A 9353-nucleotide genomic window follows, 5' to 3' on the forward strand; every position below is an offset into this window, starting at 1 on the left:
AGTGGCATTTTGCATGCCTCTTAACATTTTTACTGCAAAATTGAAAATCTGGCAATATCTAATACCAATCTTAAATCCACACATGGCTAAAGAGAAAGGACACAGCAAATAGCCATGGAAGGTCGGCATTGTCCAGACACATCAAGGAGCTGGAATTGTATTTTAACAATCGAGGTAGAAACATGATGGCTCATTTCCAGGGGTCCCAGCAGTGGCCTCTTAGACAGGCATTGTAAACCCTACTGTCATTGAAAATATTCTCATACTGTTCAGCAGCGAAGGCAGTGGCCAATGTTTTCTGGAACTTTCTAACAGGGCTTTCTCCCTGAAAATTCATGTTTCGAAAGATTTTATAAATAACCACTGAATGAATGGCTTCTTCCTCGAGGTTCCCCTCAATTTGATTTTATCTCCAGTTAGCTACTAGATGTGAATTGCCACACTTTCTCCATTAGATATTCATCCTGCATAGATTCTTGATTTACTGGGAATTCATGGACTATGAGAGGGCTCTATTTTATCTACACTTGTTCATCAAAATGCACAAAACTGAGTGGATTTAAGTAGAATTGACTGTCCACACTTAGGGGAACTAAATAACTGGTTCTCTCCCTCTAGTTAAAGGCACCACTTTGAAAATTGTGTGCTACTTTCTCAGTACACTGCAGATGAAAATTGAGGTAGTCATCTTTGTCCATATATCCAAGAAAACCAAATAAAAACAAATACATTTTTCTTTGTTTTTTGAAATTTACCTTCTACAAATATTTTCTAGAACTCTTCCATGTGACAAAAATCTGTTCTGAATTTTCTACTTCAACGAAAAAAGAAGCTATTTACCTAATTTTTTTAAAAAGTAAAACAACATTCAATGTGGGAATAGATAAGTCAGGCCATGTATCTGGTAACTCTTTTTATTAGAGCTTTTGGAGGAATAATTCAGAGAATCTTGGCTTTAGGGATTCTGTTCACATGGAACAGGCTGAAAGATACGAAAGATTGACTAGGGCCAATTTTCTATGAGTAAAAACAACAACAGCATCAATATTTCAGGGTCTGCAAAAACATGGCATTCTCTTGCCTTGAAAAGATTGTTAGAAATCATTGCATTTTAATGAATTCAAAATAACACGGGAGATTTGGAGGCTGTTTAGCTTCCGAAGGTGCAGAGATAAATCAGATTTTTCATAACTTATATCTGAGTAAAATAGATCTGATTCCACCCCTCTGTAGACCCACAGCAGGATGAGGGCACAAGGTAACTGGCGATCTTTTCATCATGGTCCTGGTGGACTCCTGGTTTCCAGACAGTTTCAGCTGTCATAGTTGCTTAGAGTTTACTGAGCTGTTTTTAGTTACTCATTCAAATATTCATAAGAAGCGAGGACTGCAGTTTGCTGTCTGGTAACAACTTCATTTTCGGCTCACACTAAGCTTGTCCTTGTGGATTCTTCTTTCGACTCACATTGGGCTTTGAGCAGTCACATGGCCTTTCAAGGATAATGGAGTTTCCTTGGGAGTAGGCAAAAGAAGCATGTTCCATCTTTTATCTTTGCCTGGCTGGATGATGAAAATAATTGCAGAAGACAGTTATGGATTATCAAAGAGACAAGTGAAATAATCAAACCTATATCAACCACTGCTTTGTGCTACCCAAGAAGGCAGATCCTTTAATTATTTACCTTTTGAGACTCTGTACACCTCAGGAAATCCTAAAATGGCAACATATTAGTGCAAATATTTACTCAACAATATTGTTCTTGAATACAGTAATGAAAATGTGTGTAATCTCATGATACACTCTTGGAAGAAATCGAAGGATTATACCATTTCTTGGTACAGAAGAAAACACCTTCATTATGTATGATCTTTCCATTATCTAGTGAAAACTCTGGTTAAATAAACTTTTCAGGTAGGCAAATTCTACTGCTTAGCTTAGAAGCTTATATTTAATACCTGAATTAGCAGCAGTAATGCATGAATTATTGCAAATAAGCAACAGTGTAATATCCAAAGTGCAATTATTTAATTAAGCTATGACATCAGCCCTATACTGTCATTTTATCATCTATATCCTCTATGTTACTGCAAAGAAAAAAAAACAAAAGATTTGTCAGTCAAGATACATTTCTAAAATAACTATGCATTGACATTAAAACTCTGACTTATGTTGACTAAAACATACACCACATTTAGAGAAAGAGATTTTTTACCAATTTATTCTTTGCATTAAATAATGCTCATTTTACAAGAAGAAATCTATGCCTTTTTTTTCATTGAATTAGTAAGCCTTTTTTTTTAAAGACTACCTTACCTTTCTTTGTACAGTTCTTCTCAACATGAACACATACTCTAGTACTCCTGAGACCATGTGTATGTTTTAAAGAACATCAAGAAGCTAGATTCTGTATTACCTCATTTAGACTGGGAGACAGGGAGAGTAACCACGTCTGAGGCAAAGCAAAAGGAATTTCAATCTCGCAAGACACTGCCAGATAAAAACCTGGAAAAGATCATTAATCTCGTTTGTTTTCATTATAGCAACACTTGTTATCACAACTTTAGTTAAGGAAGTGCCAACATTTATACCAGCAATTTTATGTCAGCAAAATCAGTTCTAAAAGTTAAAGCTCCTGATACTATAAACTCTCTGTTATTGCCAAGGTCTTTACATGTTGTGATGGAAAAGGGTACATGTTATGCCTGCTGGACAGAATTAACCATTGCTTGAATAATGCTTGGCGGGAACTGTAATATAGCATTCATTCCTTAATGACGTATTAACATTTTCACACATCTGATATAATGTTTTATCCTTTAAAGGCAGATTTTGTCCCTGACACATTTCCTTCATAAGGAGAAAGTATGAGAAAATAGAAAAATTCACCCATTTTTGTTAAGCTTTTTAATAGCTCCGTGAATGAAAGCTCTCTCCATGATGGAGATCTCAAGCAGCACAAATGAATTGTTCAGAAGAGCTTATTAGGTGTTATGCTGTGCTTGAAACAGAGATGATGAAAATTAAGGCTCTATCAAGACATCCAGCTCTAGTGATGTTAGGGAATCTGATACCCATGGCCTATAGTCCATGTGGTAAAATGCTGGTCTTAATGGAATATAGATAAGAGATTTGAACCAAATTTCCAATATTCAGTAGTCAATGTTGGAATTTTTCTATATTCAATAAGTGTCTTCCTCCCTAAATGCAAAAATTCATCTCAAGCCACAGAAGAAAATGAGTTGTTAGATTTAGCAGGATTTTACTTTTGAAAAAAAAAAAATGTAGTATGGCTGCACCATCTATACTATTAAAGGCAATCCTTTGAGAAGTGAGATAGCTCAAGGATGAATCCAGAAAGTTCATCAGTAGAAGGGCAGTGAAATAACGTCCAAAGGGGAGGTCTCCATGCCAGTTGTTCACTGAATGCCAGATGATGGCAGCCTTCATAATTACAATGATTTACTGAGGGCTTTGCCTGTGTCAAGAACTTTACAATTACCATCTTATTTAACATTCACATTAACCTAGTGAGGTAAGATTATCTCCATTTTATAAATGAGAAAACTGAGGTTCAGAGATGTTATGTTGATTGGCTAAGGTCACACCCTTAGCAAGTGACAGAGTAAAAATTTAAACCAAGTTTACCTATGTCCAATCCCCATGTTCCTTCACTATGCAGCCATGTTCACGATTGGAGGTAACTGAATTAATAATTAATGGGCATTATCCTGTCCCCTGAGATGTGTGGAGTCAACTATTTCAGCAAGATGACATTTGTCAAAGAGAACCTCTATATAAATGTAATCCAAGTGTAAGTAAATTTTAAGAGAAAACCCAAGGAGACCAGCTGCGTTTGACTCTAGCTGCTATAGCCAATGGGGACTTCAAAGAATCTGAAGATGGAAGCAAACATAGAAGAAAAGTTGTCTGTCTGAGTAAAAAAGCAATGAAACAAGATAATCTTATAAAACACCCTGTCACTGAGTAACAGAAGGCAGTGGCAAGCATTCATTGTAATGGAGAGGTTGGTAGACCTGTCTGTTTTAGAAGAAACTACTCAATAATGGATAGGGCCAAGAGCATTAGCACAAAATAAATACAGTTGATAGGTCTTGACAAGTTCAAGACACCAGACAATGAAATCTCAGCTACCAGTATATGACCAATGATAAAGGATAACAGCCAGTCCAACAGAGATTGATAAGGATCCATGCAGAGTCACTACAGTGGAGCAAGAGATGCTGCAAAGTCAGATATGGAGTGAAAGAGATTCATGGCAGGAACAGATATGAAATACAGCCATCGCGATTCTTGGCTAGGAACTCAACCGATCCGGTCTGATGAGAAGGAACGGGGGGAAGTTCCAAAACGACATCATAATTGAGCCATAACAGCATTTGAAGTTCATGCATATGTGTATATTTGAGTATAAGTTATTTTCAAAACTTCATGGCTTACTTTATTCTGTTTAAGTTTTAGTCTTCATAAATCACAAGTTAAATATCACTTTAAACACAAATTAAACAAAGATACTGAACCAAGTACACCCTGATGACAATTGAAATCATTCTCCTGACACCCAATAAGGGTAGATCTCATACAATAATGGCTAACCCTTTGTTAAATGCCCACTAAGTTTCAACAATTCTAATCTAATCAATACTACAAATAAATGTTAACATATGTATGTAGAGAAGGAAGATAAGTTAAGACACTTTTAAGATCTTCCAGTTACTGTTTTCAGAGCCAAGATTTGGACCCAAGATTGTCAGTCTTCAAATTCTCTGCCATTGCCTCTGTTACAAGTTGCACGCACCCCAAAGTTAAGAATCAGTTCCCAGGAAGGGACCTGTGCATTGTCCATTATTGGGCACTTAAACCTCCTCTTACTTGAGGAACTAACCTGAAATCTTACCACAAAATGTTTCAATGTCCCATCATTTCCATAAGACCTGGAATCAACAACAACAAAAACTAAGATGAGTGAAGATATCATGCTCAATAAACTTTAGAATAAGACCATGCCTAATGATACATAATGGTAAAATGAGTGATTAGATCAGTAATTCTTTTTTGTAGAATAATCAATCAAATACGATGTCTGGCCTCTAATAAAATGTCCATCATTTCTCATCAATTCTGAAATGATCATTTTTCATATTTTACATCTATAACGGAGTGCACCTTACAAGTGTTGTCAGCCAGGTGGAATGCAAAGTAGTGATCATTACCTGTGCAGGTTTGATGTCAGTTTTTATTCCTAGTGACCCAAATGGACAATCAAAATCTCTTAATGTTTCAGCTGACAAACCATATAAGGTCCATTTGAGGATGAAACATAAGTTCTGATTATTATCTGAAAATATTCTGTAGACACCTTACGGTAAAATTAAGAAAGCACAAGCATAAAACCCTGCAAATAAGGAGCACTTTAAGAACATAAATAAGAATGTACTTTAAGAACATCCCAGAGACAATATTGGAGCACTCTTTCAGGTAATGTTGCATCACTGACATGCAGGATGGCACAGCAGGTGGCGGTGAGTGAAAAAAAATCACAGACCCTGAATCAAACCAGGGCACAAAACTTTTCCTCTGGGCAACCCACCGTATTTTTTTTAATTAATCTCTATACCCAACATGGGGCGGAACTCGCAACTCTGAGATCAATTCAGATGCTCTACCTACTGGGCCGGCCAGGCACCCCTGCACTGCACAGATAAAGAGCAGAAATTGAAGTTTCAATACATTCCTGGTGAGGAGCTACATTAAAGTCCTTACTTCTCATCAAGCCCAGAAAGAATTATGTGAATGTTCTGATGGCTACTACCCTGCTGGTTCCAGCCCTGACCAAAGTTCTCCTATATGGGCTAGGAGAAGTATATTCCATTGAAAATATCTATTGTGCTACCAAAATTAGTAAGAGCTGAGTCAAAAGAATTGTGTGTGGGTTTGGCAAGAAAGTCACAGAGTAGTGATTGGAAATGGATGCGATGAAGAAATTGCAGGCAAATGAAACAACAGGGCTTCCTGGAGGATCACAAACCATGGAGAACTAGTGTCCCTCCCCCAGGCTCTGAAGCCTGGTTTTCCCTAAGCCCTGGAATGAATACCCTTCCCCATGAGCAACTTTGCATTCTTGAAGGAAGCTAGAGACCAAAACCACCTGGGAACTCTCTCTCTCTCTCTCTCTCTTTTTCTCTCTCTCTCTCTCCCTCTCTCCTTCTTTCTCTTTCTCCATGGAATGCTGGCAAGAACACAGTCAGAACCAACAGCTGCAAGGGACAAAGCTTATTTCTGCCAAAAGGGAGCTGCAGCCCCATGTTCATTCTCATACCGAGGCAGGAGACAGTTGGATTGAGAGAACAGTAGAGTCACCGCAGCTACAATGCTTTTAATTCTTGTGTTTTTTGTTTTGTTTTATTTTGTTTCAAAAAATGAAGAAGAGGGGGAAAAAATCAGACACCAGCAGCTCTGAGCCAACAGTGCCAGAATGTGAACAAGTTTAGGGATGCCTTAACCACTTTTACTTTATTTTGCTTTTAATGTATACAGAAATCTGAAGGCTTTTTAAAAAACAAAACAAACCAAAACATTTTTAGTGAAGTCCCAAAGAAATCTTGCAAGTGTATAGAATAAATTCATAGCTGATAAGATACCTTAGTTGTATGTGCATGTGTATGTGTGTCTGTGATATAAGATAATGATAGTTTTCAACTGACAGTAACTCAGGTTTTATAAAACTGTGAATTTTCCATATGTTTAAAAAGGTATTTTAGTTGTATTTTCATTTCTTTGTGTGTAGCTATATTTTCTCCAAGTATAGTTTCAGAAATGCCTAAATCCTAAAAGAGAATACCTCAATAAAAAATAGCTTTATAAGAATTCTAAAAGGGAGACAGTAGCCTCACTTTTGGAAGATTTTTTTTTTTTTTAGAGAGAAAGAGAGAGAGTGAGAGCAAAGGGGGATGGGACAGAGGGAGAGAGAGAGAGAATCCTAAGATTTTCCCAAAAGAATCTCCATGCTGGGCGTGGAGCCCGATGAGGGGCTCAATCTCACGAACTGAGCCAAAATCAAGAGTCAAAGGCTTAATAGCCATGCAGGCACCACTGGAAGATTTTTAATCCTATGTTTAGAAGAAAATATTTCATGTAGGCCTGCATAGGGTTATCAAAACCCATGGGCTCATCATACCTTACATTATGTAATATTTACAGAATACCGTCGTGTAGGAGAAATGTTACATAGGATATCAAGAAAATCTTTGCTTTCTAAAAAAGCTTACCTTCCAAGCTATGTCCACAAGATGGATGTATCCACTTCCTATTGTGGATTTGCCTTCTGACATGACCCATAGTCATGTGAAGAATTGGAACAGATATGTAGTATATACTAAGTATATACAGTGTTTGTGCTCAAATGCTGTAGACAAAGTCCTTTTAGGGGATTGGAAACCATGGTTTTCAATTCCAGAATTTGAAATAAGCACACTTGAGAGCGGGGAAATTTTCCTTGTCTGTGGGATAAAGGAAACCTAGGTGTCTCAAATTAGGTGTAATAGGGACAAAATTAATATGTGGGTGTTCCCAGCCTTGCGTTATGCTTCTTCTACCCCAGACACAAACACATTTTATCTTTGCCACTTAGTTTTGTCTCTCCATTCCCCATCCCACTTAGGAATTTCTTTTTTACCAACCTATTCTAGGCTTTTGTGATGCATAGCAGGCCAAATAATAAAGCAAGATGCAGAATCATATTGGTGAGAAAAGGAAGAAGGGAAGGAGGGGGGGAGGTCTCACTGAATGAGGCTAGGGAGGAAGATCAAGCATAGGTTTGAGGAATAGGCTCTTTAGAGTAACCATGAAGTAAGACTGTTTGGAAAATGAGACAAAAGATTGTTTTTAATAGCTAAATTTTTAAAAATTGAAAACAAAAAATTCAAACATTCCATAGAGGATATAATAAAAAGAAAGTCATATAGTTGTCTTGGTTTACGTCTGACTCTCTCTTTTTCAATTATTGTTTCCATAATATTCCATTTAGCATAAAGAAAAGGATGACAAAAAAAATAAGAGGAAAGGAGGCCAAAGGACACGAGGTAATGTCTATTCCTATGAATCTGCAAAGTGTATGTGACATAGACTAGCTTGTGTTACAAATAAAAAGTGACAGATACTTCCCCTTTCAATTTTTTGAGATACTACCTAAAGTCCATCAAAACTATCAAGTAGAAACCTTCTTAAAAAGGGAAGTTAAAAAGAAAAAAAGGAAAAAAGGTAAATGAAAAGCTATGTCAAGCAATCCTGTTTTCTGTTTTGGCTGGTTGGCCAGGTGGGGCATGGCTGGGGCAAACAGTGGAAGGACAGTAGTTATTTATAACTGTGGGAAAATGGGGGAAAGAACTTATTATAAATATGACTTTCTAAACCATAGCATAATGAAAAATAGGAGAGGAAGGAATAAATCCTGGATTTTACTAAAGAATTGTACTTATCATTTAGAAAAGAAACATATAGTTTCTGCAGGAACATATAGGACATATTATGGGCAGAAGCATCAAAAAATTATTCTAGTTTCAAATTATTACAAATCTGCCAACTTGTCTATAAGTCGAATAGATGCTGATACTTGGCTTTCATTTAGGCCATTGATTGTTGACTTTGAGAATCAGGCGCACCTTGGGCAATCTCAAGTTGCATAGCAAAAGTATCATCACTCAGTGAAAAGTTACAGATCTGATTCCACTCTTCAAAGCAGACATGCCATAATCTAGAAAGAAGGAGAAAAAGACTTACAACATGTGTTAAGAATATAAAAATAAATGGAAAAAAATGGTTTAGAGATTAATTTTCAGCTTTCACCAAAACTCTGAGAATCTTAGAAAATGACTTGGAGATGTGCCCAATTACCAGGATATATATTTGCTTCAATTCTGCTCTCTTCCCCAAAAGTATTAAGATTATAGGATACACAGAGCAAAGATCAGACTCGGCTTTTTACCTATTTTAAAAAGATTAAAATGGAATTTGTTTTGGGGGACAAGTTTTCACGTGCGCGCATATGTGTGCACGTATAGGTATACGTATTGTGTCCATGTGTCCGTGTGTGTGTGTATACATACGTGCATCTACTGTATGTACTTGTGTGTTTTCTCATGTAGATAAATTGTGCCCATCCTCGCTGGATCCTAACAATTAAAATGTAATGGATCAATCCGTTGGGTTCTAACAAATTGAGGGCTTACCCACCCTACACGCTCTGGTTTTAGAATTTCTGGGGATCCACCCACAATTTCAGATGAGCCTTGATTTTCCAAAAATGCAGTTGCTATTTTCCTTTGGCTCTGGTCTC

The 9353-nt window shown here is 37.0% G+C and overlaps 1 long non-coding RNA gene across 2 annotated transcripts; it reads right to left on the reverse strand.

The window, feature by feature from the left end:
• Window positions 1-875: 875 nt before the first annotated feature.
• Window positions 876-4335, reverse strand: LOC112656500 (uncharacterized). Of its 2 annotated transcripts, XR_003134356.3 has the most exons (4): window positions 4154-4335; window positions 3647-3894; window positions 2315-2503; window positions 876-1560 (listed from the first exon to the last, which is right to left on the reverse strand). It is a non-coding gene; the product is annotated as an uncharacterized LOC112656500 (long non-coding RNA). The 2 variants fall into 2 exon arrangements; XR_003134355.3 differs by having other exon boundaries at window positions 3647-4335.
• Window positions 4336-9353: the final 5018 nt, after the last annotated feature.

The sequence above is a fragment of the Canis lupus genome, chromosome 37, assembly GCF_003254725.2.
Source record: "Canis lupus dingo isolate Sandy chromosome 37, ASM325472v2, whole genome shotgun sequence".
NCBI classification, from domain to species: Eukaryota; Metazoa; Chordata; class Mammalia; order Carnivora; family Canidae; genus Canis; species Canis lupus.